The sequence below is a fragment of the Panulirus ornatus genome, chromosome 67 (assembly GCF_036320965.1).
Source record: "Panulirus ornatus isolate Po-2019 chromosome 67, ASM3632096v1, whole genome shotgun sequence".
NCBI classification, from domain to species: Eukaryota; Metazoa; Arthropoda; class Malacostraca; order Decapoda; family Palinuridae; genus Panulirus; species Panulirus ornatus.
Window position 1 is genome coordinate 3,969,854 of NC_092290.1, and position 17,919 is coordinate 3,987,772.

The window sequence follows — 17,919 nt, forward strand, 5'->3', positions numbered from 1 at the left end:
ACCTTTGTTTCCCATTCCTTGTATTGATCTTGCTCCGTGTCTCTTGTATTCATCTTTATACTATTTGCTCTAATCATTGTTAAACATCTGGTTCCACCTTTGTTCCGTATGTTGCGTTTACAACTGTTCCAAATCCTTTGTGTTCATCTTTGTTTCACGTTCCTTTGTTCCACGTCTCATGTGCTCACCACAGTTTCGTATCCCTTGCATTAATCTTTGTTCCATATCCCTTGTGTTCATTTCTGTTCCGTATCCCCTGCATTTACCATTGTTTCATATCCGTTGTGTTTATCCATGTTCCGCATCCTTTGTGTTCATCTTTGTTTCGTATGCCTCTGTTCCGTTTCACTTGTGTTCACAAATGTTTCGTATCCCCTGCGTTCAAAAACATCCAAGACACCACCATAATATATCGAAAATATAATACATGAAATTACAGTCTTCAGTCCATCTTCCACCAAGTTACAGCCTCCTCTCGTACCTCGTCTACGGCACAGAGGTAGTGGTACAGGAAGACTGTACAGTTGCCTACGTTACACCATCCTGTGTGGGTGTTCTGTCCTCTCCATCATCGATATTGTGAGGGAAAAAAATCTAAGTATTAGGAGGAAATCATGTTTACCTGGGAAGGTTGGGTGTCTGGGGTGGTGGATGATGATGTTCGTCTATGTCTCTTTGTTGGGGGAGAGAGAGAAAGATGGAGAGAGAGAGAGAGAGAGACAAAGACCAAGTCAGACAGACGAAAGCTGTTCCGAACTCGGTCGCCTCGTATATTAATTTCAGTACAAAGACTGTCCTTCTCTTCCTTAACATGAGTCGCGTTCATGAAAAAACCTAACATACGAGGACTTATTTCATCCTCTACTCTCGCTTGGGAGACTCTCAGACACATTCTTCTGCCCAGACTCGAGGAGACAATTGGTACTCAATAGCCGGGGTTCGAATTTTAAAGGTGCTCTCTCTCCGTTCTCTATGGTTCCCAAAACACGACATAGAAAGTCTACGGTCCATGCGTGCCGCGTTTCACTTAATCTGTATTAACGAAAAATTTTTGTTTGTTCATGTAGCGGAGGGTAAAAACACGTAATAGGATGTTGTACTCAAGACCATTGCCTGGATAGAGAGAAAAAAAGGAGGGAGAGAAAGAAAGAGTAAAGATTGAGAGTCCAAACAAGAGATGATGAGAAATCACACGAAAAGTGAAAAATAGATTCCTTGTTTTAACAATATAAATCTAACCCAACAGCCCCGACACGGATGACGTACTTTGTACCCTCTGACTGACGTATTTGCATACGTTCTCTACGGGAGACAAGAGCAGGAAATTAATACTTTTGCTGAATAAACATAGCCCGCGGAGGAAGGATTCGAACCCAAGTTACCGAGTACGACAGTCGAGTCAACAACTGTTAAGAGATTCATTTGACGTATACGAGAACGGAGTAAGGTACGTGTTCCCTGACGTATACGTTGTCATCTATGAGTTGTAGATGGTTATGAGAGTTCTTATGTCACAGGAACGCAAGACCGACGAACAAAGACTCAAAGACAAGGACAACGATCATGTAAAATCGCACAGGGAAAGAAAGAGAGGACGTCGAGAGAAAAACTCAAGACAGCAAATGTCTTATAGAATACGAAGGTAAAAATAATGAATTCCCATAGACTTTATATATTGACCAAGACTATGTTTTTGCCACCAACTACTAACTTACTCCCGCCCTCTTTCTTTTTTTGTAAAGCCCAACCAACCGCCACCATTAACCACACCACCACAACCTCACCACCACCACTTCACCACCACCGCTGCCCATGACATCACTTCTGGACTTGATGACTTCCTGAGCGACAAGACGCGACACGGTTCTTCTCAATAAGAAGCCACAACAAAGACATGGCGTCTCCATCCTCCAATTCCGAGAGGAAAACATGGCATTATATTCCTCCTCTTAACTATGTCAAGAACAAGACTTCCTTGAATGACGCATCCCAGGGAAGAGCTCATGAGGTGCCATGGGGTGTCATGAGGTGCCATAGGGTATCATGGTGCCATAGGGTGCCATGGGGTGTCATGAGGTGCCATAGGGTATCATGGGGTGCCATGGGGTATCATGGGGTGCCATGAGGTTCCTTATGGTATCATGGTGCCATAGGGTGCCATGGGGTGCCACAGGGATGGTTTCTCGTTTTCCCCAAACCTCATTAGGTTATCCTCGTCTTTGAGGTTATGGATGGGGGTTCCTATGGGTTCCAGGTAGGGCGAGAGGCCATCTAAAGCAGCCTGAGGGAGCGGGAGTGTGGTAGGGGAGGGCTGGTGGAAGGGAGGGGCTCGTGGGTGAAGTCCAGGGGTTGTGGGTGTGGTGGAAGAAAGCTGTGGGTGGAGCCGACCAGCATGAGACAGATACGGTGGTGGGTGGGTCTCTCTCTCTCTCTCTCTCTCTCTCTCTCTCTCTCTCTCTCTCTCTCTCTCTCTCTCTCTCTCTCGCCAACTCAGAGCTCCATTAAGACCTTATCTTTACCAATGGCCATCTTCCATTCCCAGAGGGGCAGCGGTTCTCCAGGGCTTATAAAAAAAATGAAAAAAAAAGATTCCAGTTGGCCACCTCTCATCATCCCCCCCCTCCATCTCCTATTAGATATTTTATCCCAGAGATATTTTCTGACGTCTGTTAGGCCTCTTCCCATCCCCCCCCCACCCCAGAAATTACATCGCCAGGATATTTCCAGACGTCTGCTATGCTTCTTCCCATCCCCCCCCCTGCGATTCCCCAGAGATACAATCCCCAGAGATACAATCCCCAGAGATACAATCCCCATAATATCATCAGACGCCCACTAAGAACCCCTTTTATTCCCCATAGAGATAGACTCTCCAGAATATAGGCAAGAGGTCGTCCAAGTAATTTCTCGTTCCCCCAGAGATTATATTTCCCCCTTGAGCATTTTCAACCGCCCGGTAGGCCTCCTTGTGTTTCCGTAGGTCTGTGTCAAACAATAGGCAGAGCCAGACCCACTAATGAGGTGTGACCCGCTCATTAACCTGGCCTTAATTACAACGTTTATTGGTTCATTATCTTTGAACTGTCTTATGTATTATTTATTTTTTTTGATACTTATTCGCCTCATCCCGCGTAAGCGAGGTAGCGTTAAGAACAGATGAGCGAGCCTTTGAGGAAATATCCTCACTTGGCCCCCTTCTCAGTTTCTTCTTTTGGAAAATTATAAACGGGAAGGGAGGATTCCCAGTCCCCAGCTCCTTCCCCTTTTAGTCGCCTTCTACGACACGCAGTGAATACGTGAGAAGTATTTTTTCTCCCTTATCCCCAGGGTGTGCGTATATATATATATATATATATATATATATAGAGAGAGAGAGAGAGAGAGAGAGAGAGAGAGAGAGAGAGAGAGAGAGAGAGAGAGAGAGAGAAATGACAAATACGCGACTTCGTAAAATGCTAAAACACCGCTAGGAGAAGTAAACACGAGAATCCTTAGCGCTTCCGTGTATTACCACATCGTCAGAGGGCTGGTTACAGAGCGAGAAAAATATATGTAATAGAGATCATGTATACATAACCGGAGGAAACATACACGTGTGTGTATGTGTGATTTTTGTGCGTTTCTATTCGAGGCTTAAAGCCTTAAAGTTGTCTATTAACGAAGAGAGAGGAGAGTGAGGGACGACGTAATCATAGCCTTTATTTCTAAATGAGCTAGGCACTGGAGATGATCCTTGAAGGAGCAGCAGGAGGAGGCCACTGATGAGTTGAGGCCACTCAAGTTTCTGTTTCACTAATGGGTCTACCAGACTCGTCTGCATTCATACGAGTCAAAAGTGTGATGAATGATCATATTGAAACGTCAGGGATAAGCGAGTTTGTGGATCATCTGTTGAAGTGTACATGCGAGAGTTGAAGGAGTTAGTACCATAAAAAAGAACAGGAATGTGTGATTTGGCTTAAGTAGAAAAATGGCAAGGAAAATGATAGTTTAGATTAGATGAAAGGGGGATTTGGATTGGAGACGGGTGAGGGAGGACAATACGCGGGGATTTGATTGGATATAGGAGTATAAAGGTATGATTAGACACGGGACAAGATGAATATTAGGAGGAGGGGACAACAAGCTGGGCATGGGACAAAGGGAAAACTGGACATAGAAAAAAAAAAAGACTGAACCAGTTTGAAAATGGCGGTAGATCATTTGGATGAGCGTGATGGCAAAGTACATTATAGAGAGATAAGTGGACCGGTATATAACGTCCACTGAAGCCATCACAGTTAATTACCCATGAATCAATTAACACTATCATCGTTTTTCTCGCGGAATCTAATCAACGTGACGACTAATTAACGTCAGGGGCGAAGCCATACAAGTAATTCACTACTTGGCCAATAACTCGACCGGAAAGAAATGGTCAGTACACCACAGGATAGAATCATAACCCAATACGTGTCAACAAAGCGTCGGAAATGTTCATTTTTAAGCAAGACGTCATCTCAGAGACCTTATGGATACCCAGACGACAGCCCTAGTCACCTTACCTTATCCAACTCGTCCGTCACTCGCTGCATTTTTCTATCAATTCTGCATGCGAGTGAAAACATTTTACATACATCAGCGTCGGGTGACGGATGCTCATCATACAACGAGGTCTTGGGTACGACCACCATCTCCCTCCATGTATAAAATCATTGTAGGGTGTTCCGACGGCCGATGTCGCGCGAACGAGCGAGCGGGAGGAGGGGAGAGTGTTCTGGGTTTACGAACTGCACACGGGAACAGCAGAAAGGAGACACCTGCTCCAGGAAGATGGGCAGAACTCGTTTTCTAAGGAACCTCACCATGGTTACAAGGCTGTATATCCTTCCCTCTCTCTCTCTCTCTCTCTCTCTCTCTCTCTCTCTCTCTCTCTCTCTCTCTCTCTCTCTCTCTCTCTCTCTCTCTCTCTCTCTCTCAGGGGAGGAGGGAAAATAAGGACAGTCGTCCTAATTGTTTAATTCTAGAGGGACGTTCAGCGAGTCAGACTACCCCAGAGGTGACGTCCCTCTCAGTTTTACGGTATTTTTACTGGTCTATTATCTCAAGAGAGGGATGAGTCAAGGGAGAGACCAAGGTCCCAAATCACCTTAAGAAAAAGCGAGACGAAGTGAGAGGCTCCTGCAGCTTCCAAGAACAACAGTCTTGAAGTTGTCAGCGTTCGAGAACTCCCGAAGTAAACCATCCGGCCGAGGCTTGGTACTATCATAAGCCAAGTGCCTTCTTTATGTCGTCCTTGGCTTCGCAAGACGCTGGCCTGAGGCGTTGGAGGTGGAGCCATTCTCCGTTTACTCCTTTTAAGGTGTACACACACACACACACACACACACCAAGAGCTTTGTAAACTGTGGCTATGTTTACATCAAAGTATCCAGTCTGTAAAATGCTGACCGGAGCCAAAATTCTTCGTCAGCTCTTTACAGTACAAGTCTGTATTTTCCAGAGCTTATGTACCTCCGGGATCAGTCCCTTGAGAAGAGGATGAAAAAGTATCTTTTTTCCCCCACCAAGAGGATTTTCAGGTTATCTTTTTCTTTAATAATCATTTTCTTCTGTATTTCTAGTAAAGCGGAATTTGCTCCCAAAATCTGAATATATCTTGTGCTCTAACTCATTCCTTGTAGGATTATATTCAGCCGTGATTTATCATACACGAAACTGTGTTTACATCTGTTGTGAGGCACTAATGAAGTTTTCCTGAGCATAACACAAGGCGTGTTTCGCCGTTATAGTCCTTACTTGTACCTTCGGAGGAAGAGAATGCAATTCTTCTAGCTTGCCTCGAGGAACGAGGTGCAAAATCCGGTGCAAAATATATCCTGCAAACACCCCTAAGATTTGCATTTCATTCGTCGACACGAGGGTCATATGTTTTGCCACTAATCTCTTTAACGTGTTGGCAAGAAAGTGTCTTCCCACACTTTCCAACAACGTTTGTTGGTGTAACGTAATCTTGTACACGTTCGCACTGGCAGAGACTATTGTGGATACGCTTATAAAGAAATCCTTTCTATAGTGGAATCTGCGTGTGTGCACGTCTGTGTGTGTGACCCATCATCAATACATATAAAACTATAAAAACTATAGAACTAGTTTTAAAACTCCATCCATCATGGATTCACCTGTCACTGTGTGTGTGTGTACCCCACATGCAGAGCACAACACGCCAAAAATGAAGTTAATTACATTCTTGATAAGACCTCATGACTATGTACGAGTTCCTGTGAACACCAAGCGTACATACATTCCACGAAGGTCCTCGTTCAATCCAGAGGAACGACCCTGGACGAGGGGAACGGACCGACTCTCCTAGACAGGTGAAACGGGAGCTTAACATCTCAGTAAGCATTCGTCCCACAGACGGACTGACGATAGAAATCTCTCTCGCTCAGTAGAGCTCAAAAGCAGAACGAAATTAGGTAAAATGAACATCATTTTCATCTACCTTTTGTGACTTGTGTTCCTCGTCATTCCCATCTTCCCACAAGACTTCGATATCATCTGCACACACACACACACACACACACACACATTCCCGCTCGATTTAGCGATACCCGAGTACGTTAGCTATATACCCGCCCACCTTAGCTATGCTGGCTCACCTTAGCTACCTCCCCGATAGCTTAGCTACGCTGGTTCACCTTAGCTACCTCCCCGACCACCTTAACTTTTCCCAGACTAGCTAAAACCCTCACAGGATCATCCTAGGCCCAGGAATGTCGCGTTCTCACTCGCATCATGAGAACAGATGCAGATTTCCCAGCCTGAGGCATCACGTCGTGGATATCGCGGTTCAGGTTTCTGCTAATTAAAGCCCTCGTCATTTGCTTCTTGGTGGTCACCAGCGGCAAATGTCATAACACACTCGACCCGAACCCGGGTCACAAAGGGGTCATTCAACTTCAGATCTTGCGAAATGTTTGTCATAGAATGAACACGACTGTAATGAATAGAATAGATAAATAATATATGGGGTCGTCTTCCTCACCGTTCCCCTTTCACTTAAAGGTATGCTTGTGCATTTCGACACCCGGTCTATCTAACCCCAGGCGATATTTCTCTTTTTTCCATGATGAATGGAACTCCATATCTTCCCTTTATGACAGCCATCATTCCTTCCCTTCGCTGCTCCATCCAAATCATCGTTTGTAACATACAACCCAGGGGAAATTTTTCAGCCACACTGTAATCATTTCTGTGTACGAGCTCCATTACATCACAACCTCTCTGGAGTTATGAGGACGTCTCATTGTTCGTAAGGCCTCACCAATTCTTTCCCAGTGGACAGTGACTAATTGGATTAATACCCCTTTGAAAGACTGTTCTGGGATGGAGGGGTGGCAATAGGGTTGAAAAGACAAACAAGATCCCCACACAATGGGGTTAGATACACATTCAGATGCCATAAGTGTGGCTTGGGGTAGCACGGATGCCTCATTATGGAGGTAATTAGGCTTTACCTACTTGGTGAAGTGGCAAGGCGGATGCGAGACGAGAGGAGGAAAGGGGTTTCAGTACGAGGGTGGCTCAAAAGATAACATGAGCGTGGGGGTTTTAAAAAGATGAGAGATGTGCGTTGCAGACACTCACAGTAGACGAAAAAGAAGCACAGAGAGATAAGAAAAAAGATAGACAAAATAGACCCAGAGAACAATCAGACAAATGGACAGAGGGAATAGATAGTTACATAGATATAGATAGATAAAGAAAGGTAAATGTAGAACAGACAGAACTGCAGAGTTTGGCAGAAGTTGAGCAAAACTTAAAGAAAATTCCAGTCCCTCAGAGCCTCAGTTGTCGAAACTATCCTGAGAAAATGTAGATTTTTTTCCCCACTTTTGGTGAGCATTGCATTAGTCTCATGCCACAGTTGCACGAATGAATGACCAAAGCACGTGTGGTTACCCCAGGCAACAGCAAGTCTTGAAAGCACTTTTGCACGATTCTACAAATTTCCCACAAAACTTCCATGCACTTTTTAAAATAAAGTCCAACTTGAATACGCTCAAAAAAAAATTAATAAAATCAAACTTATAATTTTGTTGAATAGACTCATTTTCTCAAAGTGTGAGGTAAAATCCAATCCACAAATCTTTGTATGTTTTCGCCAATGAATCCAAAGTACAGTACCTATTTTTTGTGGATTTCTCTCCCAATGGAGGTAGTCAAGCAAAATCTTACAATGCGCAATCGAATCTATCAAATTTGTTTTAAAATCGAAAAATTAACCGCGATTTACAGAAGCAACTTATAAATTCGCCTCTTTTTTTGAAGTCTTCATACACTTTATTCATGGAGACGTAAGCATGACTGAAGCCTTCAACTTGGAGAAAATACTGAGTATCTTATGTGATGGTAAACAAATTATTGTACTTAGTTAATGTAGGGAAATATGTGGTGTGATGCGAGAAGAATAATTCTTAAGTATTCAACTTCTTGCGCACGACGGTACGATTTTTGAACAAGATGGTACGGCTTTCGAGCACGAAGGTACGATCTTTGAACGGGATGGTACGTCCCTTGAGCACGAAGGTACGATCTTTGAACGTTATCGTACTCTCCTTGAACAATGAGTAGCTACACACAGTACAGGGGAGGGGAGTCTTACACTCGTGGGTCCTCAGGATATTTGATACAATCCAGACAGACTGTATTCATACGTATTGGAAAGCCAAATATCGAATCAGCTAAGTGGTATTGTAAAATTCTCCGGCCAATGTCCTCGTTGTGGAAATTGTACAAAAATGGACAACACACACTCCAAATCGCCATGATAAACAATAATTTACAATGTTTTTTCTCGTTTTACTGCTGTTAAGCAGGATATTCAGATTTTTCCTAATATTTTTGTTATATAGGAACATTTAGAATTTTTTACCCTGATATTTGAAAACACATTTCGGAGTTAACTTTAGCAGAACACCTCTGAACATTTTCTCTATCACGACGTATAAATGAAATTCCTGTGAATATAAAACTATCATAAAGTTCCAAATATTGCTTATTAGCAGATATGATAATGAACGGAAGTATCGAGAAATAGAGAGCGATTTCACGAATTGCCTCATACAGAAATCGTATCTAGCAACATTCACAGATATATCTTTGCCCTCCCAGATGACGACCAATCTTTGGAGACTTTCTTCAGTGCTCCCGGAACTTTTGCCGCTCCTCGCCTACCAAATGACTCACTCCTGCTTCCATTTCCCACCACGTCCACTCATAGGTATCTAAAACCTCTTTTCCTCCATATTTACAGGACGATAAAGAGAAGTTCAACCAGAACAAAACCTTTTGAAATATCCGGTATAAACGTTGGAAAAAGATGTATATTAAATGTCTCTAACCCGTTTTTCCTCCAGGGTTGAGTACTGGCGGACATCACCCGGTGGCATGAAGAAGGGGACAAGTTCCCCTTACAATTGCCATTAAATTTTCACTGGATGTCCATTCCATATGAAAATAGTTGCTTTCGGTCGAATGTTAGTTTGGATATATTCAATGCATCTCATTCTCATATTCAGCGAGACACAAGACTAAAACATTTTTAGAATATTTTCTTTCAAAATAAAATGGCTCATTTTGTATCGAAGTATTTGCATTCAAATTGCTTTTCCTACAGAAGTACTTGCTTCCTACGGACAGAGACAGTTCTGCATTTGATAAAGATGTTAATGACTTTATGAAATTATTTCCGTCGTTTGAAAGGTATCAATTATTCATTCCCCCTCATCCCCGACCAAAACATCCGCCCGCACATCTTTGAGCGACTCTCAATCCCCCATAGCCAGATCTCAACCCTAAGGAAGGGCATGCGATTCCCTAAGATGACCTAAAGCCAATCGTGTAGGATCGCATGCAAATGAATTTGGAGTTCTTTTGTTCAGGTCGTTGAAAGAAGCAAGATAATTTTCATAAGGGTGGGTCTGTTTCACCCATCCTTCATGACCTGCGGGTCTTAGCGCGGGCGCTCTCTCGGGTTCAACATGAGTTTCTATTCCCTTGTTTGCGCCATACTAACCACAGTAGGGCTAGTACCCACCTTTGCCGACAGGCGGCGCAAGACCAGCATTACAGTTTTTCCTATCGAGTGTCACTTCTTTGTTTTCATTTCATGGCATAACCCGCCAAAGATGCGTCCCGCTTTCTTCGTTACTAACTGCGTAGCTTTAATGGTATCCAGTGCAGTTTAGAAGCCAATAAAAATGCAAATTTCGCAAAAGAATCCATTATTTTCCTCTCGGTGGAATTCCCGACACACCCAGCTGATGCATATGGATCACTGTCGAGGTTGCACCCGGAGATTAGCCGGACGATGAAGGAAAGAGAATATGACCGAGAGGAAGTACAAGATTGCATTGCGTGAGGAAAAACACAAAGATAATGATAGATGGAAATATATAAGTTTAGAGGGAGGGAGGAAATAGACACAGATGGGTATATATTTGCCAGACACAGTCAGAAAGAGATAAAATGTGAAGAAATGATATAGGATTCTTACGTGTACTTTACGACGAATCTCTGCCATAAGTCGGGGCTGGCAATTGGCACTAACCGTAGGGAAATATAGACATACAACCAACGAATCGTGCAAGTTACGTGTTAAGTATTACGTGAGAGATCGAGAGATGATACGTTTGTGGACGGAAAGCCAAAAGTTACTTGTGTGGGCGAGGCAGAAAAGAAAGGACAACTCCTCGTAGCAAGGGAGTGGTAGTCGAGAGCCGCTGAAGTGCTAACTCAATACACAGCCGTCACCAACTCTGCCAATAGCCAGGCAGGTAGTATTAGACGATTTTTATATTTACTGTGACGATAGAAAGTGGTATTGCTCTCAGAAACGCAGGTCTTCCTTAAGACATTAAAATGACGCCAACCGAGGCGCACTCTACCAGCTCAAAACTGCGTAAATAGAGCACGACCACACATCTCATCCAAGGAAATCCACAGGACGACCAGCTCAAGAATCAAGTAAATCGAATCACCACCTCCCTAACTCATCGTAGATTGAACCATGACCTCCCAAACTCATCGTAAGACTGAATCACGACCTCCCAAACACACTGAATCACGACCTCCCAAACATCAGACTGAATCACGACCTCCCAGCCTCCAAATCACATTAACCAAACCACCTCCACCGATCCCAACATGATCCCAACCCTCGAGACAATTTTCCCCAAATGGTTTTGCCAGACAGTACGAGCTGCTTGCCCCTGCGCCCACCCAGCCAGGGGTTGGCGACTGCATTATACCGATGTGAGTAAAAGCATCCGGGGATGCGCTATTGTTACGGTAATGCCATCGCAACGCCTTGCTCTGAAACCGACGATGACCTTCGGAATACAAACAGGAATCTATGGGTTACCCCTGCGGGAAGGGGGGTATAAGCCTCGGTAGACTAATTTGCATATTGCATTAATGAAGATGCCATGCTCTTGGTATGGGAGGGTGGTCTGCCTTGGTGTATATATATAGATATATATATCTGCTCTTGGCGTATCTCCCCTGTCATGTTTCCTCTCAAATGTTTTCCATCTCTCCCCTTAACACTGCACCAGCTATACCGTCTTTAGCATATACTTCTTATCTCCCCTCATATCTCCCATGATATATCCCAATAGTCATATTTCCCAATAATGTAATCTAGTATATATAGGCTTTCCAATGTGATTATCCAATACGATTATCCAACATACCTATCTAACGTAATATAATTACCCAATAATCCTATCCAGAGTAATTATTCAATGTAATTATCCAACAATCTACAATGTTTCAAATCTTCCAGTTATCTCGCATGATGATCAGTCAACATATTTTCGAATACATTTCGCAGACAAAACTTTTGCATGATCTTATGCATTTTAAGAAGCTCAACTTGCTTCCATTAAATTCTATGCATGGCATAACTCAGCAGTGTTTCCATTGTGAATAAGATAACATATCTAATTTCTTTCGCTGAGGTAATAGCCAAATGTGATAAATGGGATAAGATAATGAATCAAAAGCTGTAACTAATTACTTTTGATGACATTTGATTACTTTTATGGATTCACGAACGATCGTGGTATTAGGACTATTATTACATTATCAAATCATTCAGGTCCTTTTTTTTCTTCTATTTTCTCCCATCATTTTTCATCATAACCCTGGCCAAATATTGCTGGTATACCAATGTAATGAATCGATGGAATAAAGAAAAAATGAGAAGTTGTTACATTTACGTGTCGATGGGCAGGGTCACTTGTATATATATATATATATATATATGATGCTGTAGCAACGAATGAGGTTAACGAGGTTGAATTAAGGGTTAACAAGGTCAGTACCAGTTAATACAAGTGCTCCTAAGGTGTACAGCCCGAATGAGGTTATATCCTTGAAGTAATGACATAGCTATGACCACATTTGCATAAACTTAATTCAGGTCGCATTTGGGGATGACCCCACAGCATTATAATGCAAAGGGAGAGACTTGTTCACGCCACATCGTAATATATATATATATATATATATATATATATATATATATAGAGAGAGAGAGAGAGAGAGAGAGAGAGAGAGAGAGAGAGATATTACCCTTGCCTCACACCTGGGGCTGCATCTACCATTCAACTTTATCTTTAGGATAAAACGAGCGATTTTGATACGCCAGAGTTCGAAGTTGTCCTTTCAACTTCCCTCATTATTACTATGATATAATCCTACATGTCTTCCCTTGTTGTATGGTGGAACCTGACACTATACCATGCTGGAGTGTGTGGTAGCGCCTGCTGCAATACCATGATGAAATGTATGGTCCTACATGCTGAAATGTGTGGTACTATCCCTTACAATCTAATGGTAGGGATCTATGGTTATGCGAGGTCGTGTTTGTTTGTTGTGGTATTATCATTGTGCTGTGGTGGGGTTTTATGGTGGTGTCTAATGTTAGCGATGTTGGGAGGTTATGGTTGTACCTGTACAACGCCATGATCATATTTATTGTACCATAATGGAACCCAGAGAAGAAATGTTTGGCATTAGTCATGTTTCTAAACTTACCAGTAACTTTGACACTGATTTTGACCTCGACCCTTCGATCTCCATTTCAATTTTGACACCAACTTTCAAGCTGATACTATATTCCCAAAATAGACACCTGTTCTCAAAAGCAGTTCTAAGACTTAGACATTGAATGTCACACAGACTTTGGCACTGATTTTGACAAAATATGGTGGCGTGTGCGTGTGTCAGACATAAATCACAAAAGGTTAACGACACCATTAACCCAACTACTTTAAAAACTCCAGACATCATGCAAATGACCTGCTCCCCCTTCCTTTGTCTGAAAGATACTGGTGGATTTTGCCTCGTTTTAACATCAGTCTCAGAAATGACAAAAGATACATTTAAGAAATTGGTGTATATATGTATCTATTTACCCATCCATATATATATCATATTTGATGGTGCTACCGGACTCCACCAGTTTGAGGTTACACTGCGAGAGAGGAGCCACCTTAAGGCAAGGTTGTAATCATCACGAGCTGTCAAAAGATATCACAGTCTCGTTAAAGGACTTTTTGCTTTAAAAGAGTCCATCCAGTCCCTGCTACTGAGTGTAGCGCAGCCTCAGCTGCAAGAACTCTAGCATAGGAGATCCTAGGGTTAATAATGCAGTGATAATCATCATCATCACTAGGATGATATACATATGATGATATACATACGATATTATGCATACGATTCTCAATAGATCAAACAACTCCTCTGCTTCAGAAGATATTGGACCCGGTTCACGTATACCAAGATGCCAGAGGCTCTCAGAACTGCATTAATGAAGCAAAAGAAAAAAGTTTCAAAGACGACCATCAGTATGAACCAAACTAACGCATCTCACATTAACCAATCAGACTATCATAGGTGACCGTATCAACTAGTTAGAAACGAGATTTTGCATCTTCTCACCAAAATGTGGAGGGATTCACCTCGAGTACCGAAGCAGTGACACACGATTCATGCAAATTACATTCTGTTAAGACTAACAATGCGGAACATCTCCTAATGGTGGCTTTTTACAACTGTCTTTGGTGATAAATGGAGCAGAAAGAATGTTTCATCCCACTCCAGGTATTTCATGAATACATTCCAAACTTACTACAAGGAAACTAAATTGGTTCATTTATTCCAAACGAGACAGAATATGCAGCACTAAGTTTGCATGTAATTGAGACTCTTGTAATGTGGGATTCAGTGGTTCGAGACAGATAAGCTCAGACTCGGTTGGGTATACAGAACAACGTGGAGAAAATCTTTTGACATGTATATCACCTTTACAGATGCATGACTACACACAGTCTTTGTGTACGGGTCTGTGAATCCGATATCACTATAATTTTGCGTCAAGTTATTATCAAATAGAAAGATAATTCAGTAGGCGTATAAAACTGACAAATCAGGCGCGAGTGCGCAGGTGTATTTCAATGAAGATATGGTTTTGTGTCATGGGACCACATGCATAATGTGTGTGTAAGTGGACTTTGAGAATCATCTTAACCATTTGGTGGATGTAACTTACGTTGACGGCTTTAATGACCCTGGCGGTCGATACGGTTCAAGGCCAAATAACCAGCCAAATAGGCAAATGTAAAAATTCTATACTTTTTGGGACATCCAGGACGTGTGCGAGTTAAACCGCATAACCTAATACATACTACACTCCACACACGTTCTCAAGTGTCGATATCGCCCGTGAGACTTGTACATAAATCATAATGACCAGATGGAGCGAATAGAATAGCCAGAAGGATCGAATATATTAAAAGATCTAGATACGGTGTTGAATTCTAGTTGGTGTGCTCCCCACTTATTTCAACGCAACAAGGAACCTAGGAGGGAAGACCTTATAACTGATCATTTTAATGTTAGAAAAAAATTATAACCTTAGCAACGCGAAATATACTTTTGGAAAAAAAAAAGTTGAACTAACAACTTACAATAACCCGCACATTGAACAATGATTACCAAGCCAATTTTACGAACACGAAAGAGTCTTTTACGAACTTAATCAGCATGGTACAGAAAAACTCTCCGGGGTAATTAACTCTCATTTCACTAACAAACTCTTCTAAAACTCTCCGGACAAATATACTCGCATTTCACAATCAATTAACCTGTAAGGACATGTATACAACTTACGAATGAAACGTTCATATCTTTAATGAACAAAAGAAAATACAACAATAATACCTGGAATAAAACCGATTTTAAGCAAGAGTTTGGCGAATTTGGAGTCTCCGCGGTCGGTCTGATGGTGTCTGTGGTCAACTTATGGACCCCTGGCCTCGTATATTTACATAGTCATACATAATTCGGAGGTGAAACTGACTGGTGAAAAACGTGTACTTTTAGTACCATCCATTTTGTGGAAAATTGAAGCCTCCGGCGCTATTTTTCAAAGGGAATATTTGCTACTGTTTACAACATAAAGGCTTTCCAACAATTTGGACCCACGGAAATTACTTGCGTGTGTTGTACTGCATCAAATTGCTCCAGGCCACAACTAATTAATAGAAAAATTGATTTTAATAAACACGTACTCTAAACGAGCAACAGAGATTCGAACCCTGCTCTTCGGAGGGCACCATGTTAACTTACACGTATATGATACATGTATATATGCATACGAGAAGCCACAGTGATATGAAATCACGATAGTCGAAACAGATTTCATCTTGTGGATTACACTATATATATTCTCATGGCTTAGAATATGTCGCTCAGCAGCTTATGAACTGGGAAACGCCTATTAGATAAATATAATCAATGATGTGGCATAAAGAGTAAAAAATTAATCACCCAAACGCTCAAGAATTGGAAACAACACTGTTGATAGGAGAAAGATAATCGGTCATCAAGTTTTTTTTGAGGTGGCAAAACCAATTAAATTTCTAAGCGTCGAGAACAATTATCCATAATTATACATACTCTTCGTTCCCATATACTTCCGTATCCGAGAGCCATATGGATCATGTCTTCGAATTATCTAATACCTTAAGTACGGGCTCAAGACTTTCTTAAATATGCGGTTGTAACTTGACGTTGTTTGGCCATATTGACTCTAGCAGTGTATATAGGTCTAAAGCAGATATGACCAATCAACCAACCAGTATAGCCTCGCCCAACCAACCAGTTTAGCCTCGCGTGAATCACCACAAAGAGAAAGATAGTCAAGACGTTCCATTATCTCCCTGAGCAATGTGGTCAACGGCTGCCGATTCCTGCGGGCTAGAACAGCTCGGTAAATCTTCCTCAATGAACAGCAAGCAATAAATCGCCATCATGAACCCAGCTTCTTGTTATTGACCCAATAAACATTTTTTTTTTATTTTGTGGAGGGTGGCGGTTCCTCGACGTAAAGTGTTATTGGCTAAACAAGCAAATATTATCGACTGGATAAATCAAGTGTTACTGGCCACATGAACAATAGTTCTGCCGGGTACGAGGATGGTATTGCTATAATGCCGACGACGGGGGAAATTTACGGTCTCTTAGTTAGAGAAATCCACACAGTAACGAGAGAGAGAGAGAGAGAGAGAGAGAGAGAGAGAGAGAGAGAGAGAGATTTTAATATCTCTCGTTGTTGTAACCTTCCTGTATCTATTTTTGTATAAAAGGCAAGAATTTTTCTTTCCAACGTATTCACATGAAAATAATTTACGATTTCAATTACGTGCGAGATCTTTTTAAGCACCTTGTTGAAAAACATGAATGAGGTGGGATGTGTTTATGGACCAATATATATTTACTCTATTCATAGCTTCACCAAAAAAAAAAAAATGTGCAGGTTTTTGCAATATCGTGAAAGGAGTGGTCGTCGATTATGGTAGTCTACTTAATTAGGTTAGCTTTATTTTGTAGGTTGTTACTGGTTAGCTTCGATTAGATAGGTTCGATTAGGTGGCTGGGATAGGTCTGGTTAGGTTTTAGGGTGTAGAGAAAAAACGAGAACGTTCAAAAATCATGTAAAATACATGAAAAAAAAAATACAGAATAGGCGAGGAGCAGGTAAGGTTACTCCCACTTTTGGGAAATGCTATCTTTTGTCTAACGTAGATTATTTCCACAGGGTTTCCTCACTGCAGAGACGAAAGTCTGTACTGCACATGCATTACGAAAAATGGTGAGAAAAAATACAAATTTGTCTCGATTGCTCTTTGGAAGGATGATGTAATAGTCCTTTACCAGTACATAATCTGCTACAAAGGAAATGTATCATCGTGCAGCATTTACTTTGTCAGCCATTAAACACTTTCGAGTATTTGGGCTTCAGGTTTTTTTTAACCGTCAGGGGCATTGAGTTCATATAAGTTACAACCATCGAAGAATCTTAAACAGCTCTTGCAGTTTCACAAATCATTTCAAGACCAGAAAAACCTTCCAGTTTACCACATTTGACCATGTCCCATTTAATCCTGTGGGCACAGAAATGGCCTTCGAACTATATATATCACCTTTACTTACGAACAATTGAAAACTGAACAGAAATGGCTTTTTACTTTCCAACGTACATTCTTGGACGATTTGATATTCTTGCAAGAGCGAGAGCTTTTGAGCTCTTATCTTTATTCACTGGACCAGAGGCCCAGATACAAAAGAATTAAATTAAAGCTGAAAGGGAAATTTACTGCAGTAGCGAGTAGGAATATTAATGGGATGACTGAAAATAATTAAATAGCTCTCAGGTAATTTGAGAAAATTTATTGGCCTCTTCCCCTAAGAATTTGACCTTTTCCTCGCTTAAGACGAGGCAAAGGACGTTAGGGAGGGGAAAAAACACTACAGATATGTTACAGGGAACAAAGGGCATCTTTTAGTAGATGTTCAACGGGTGGA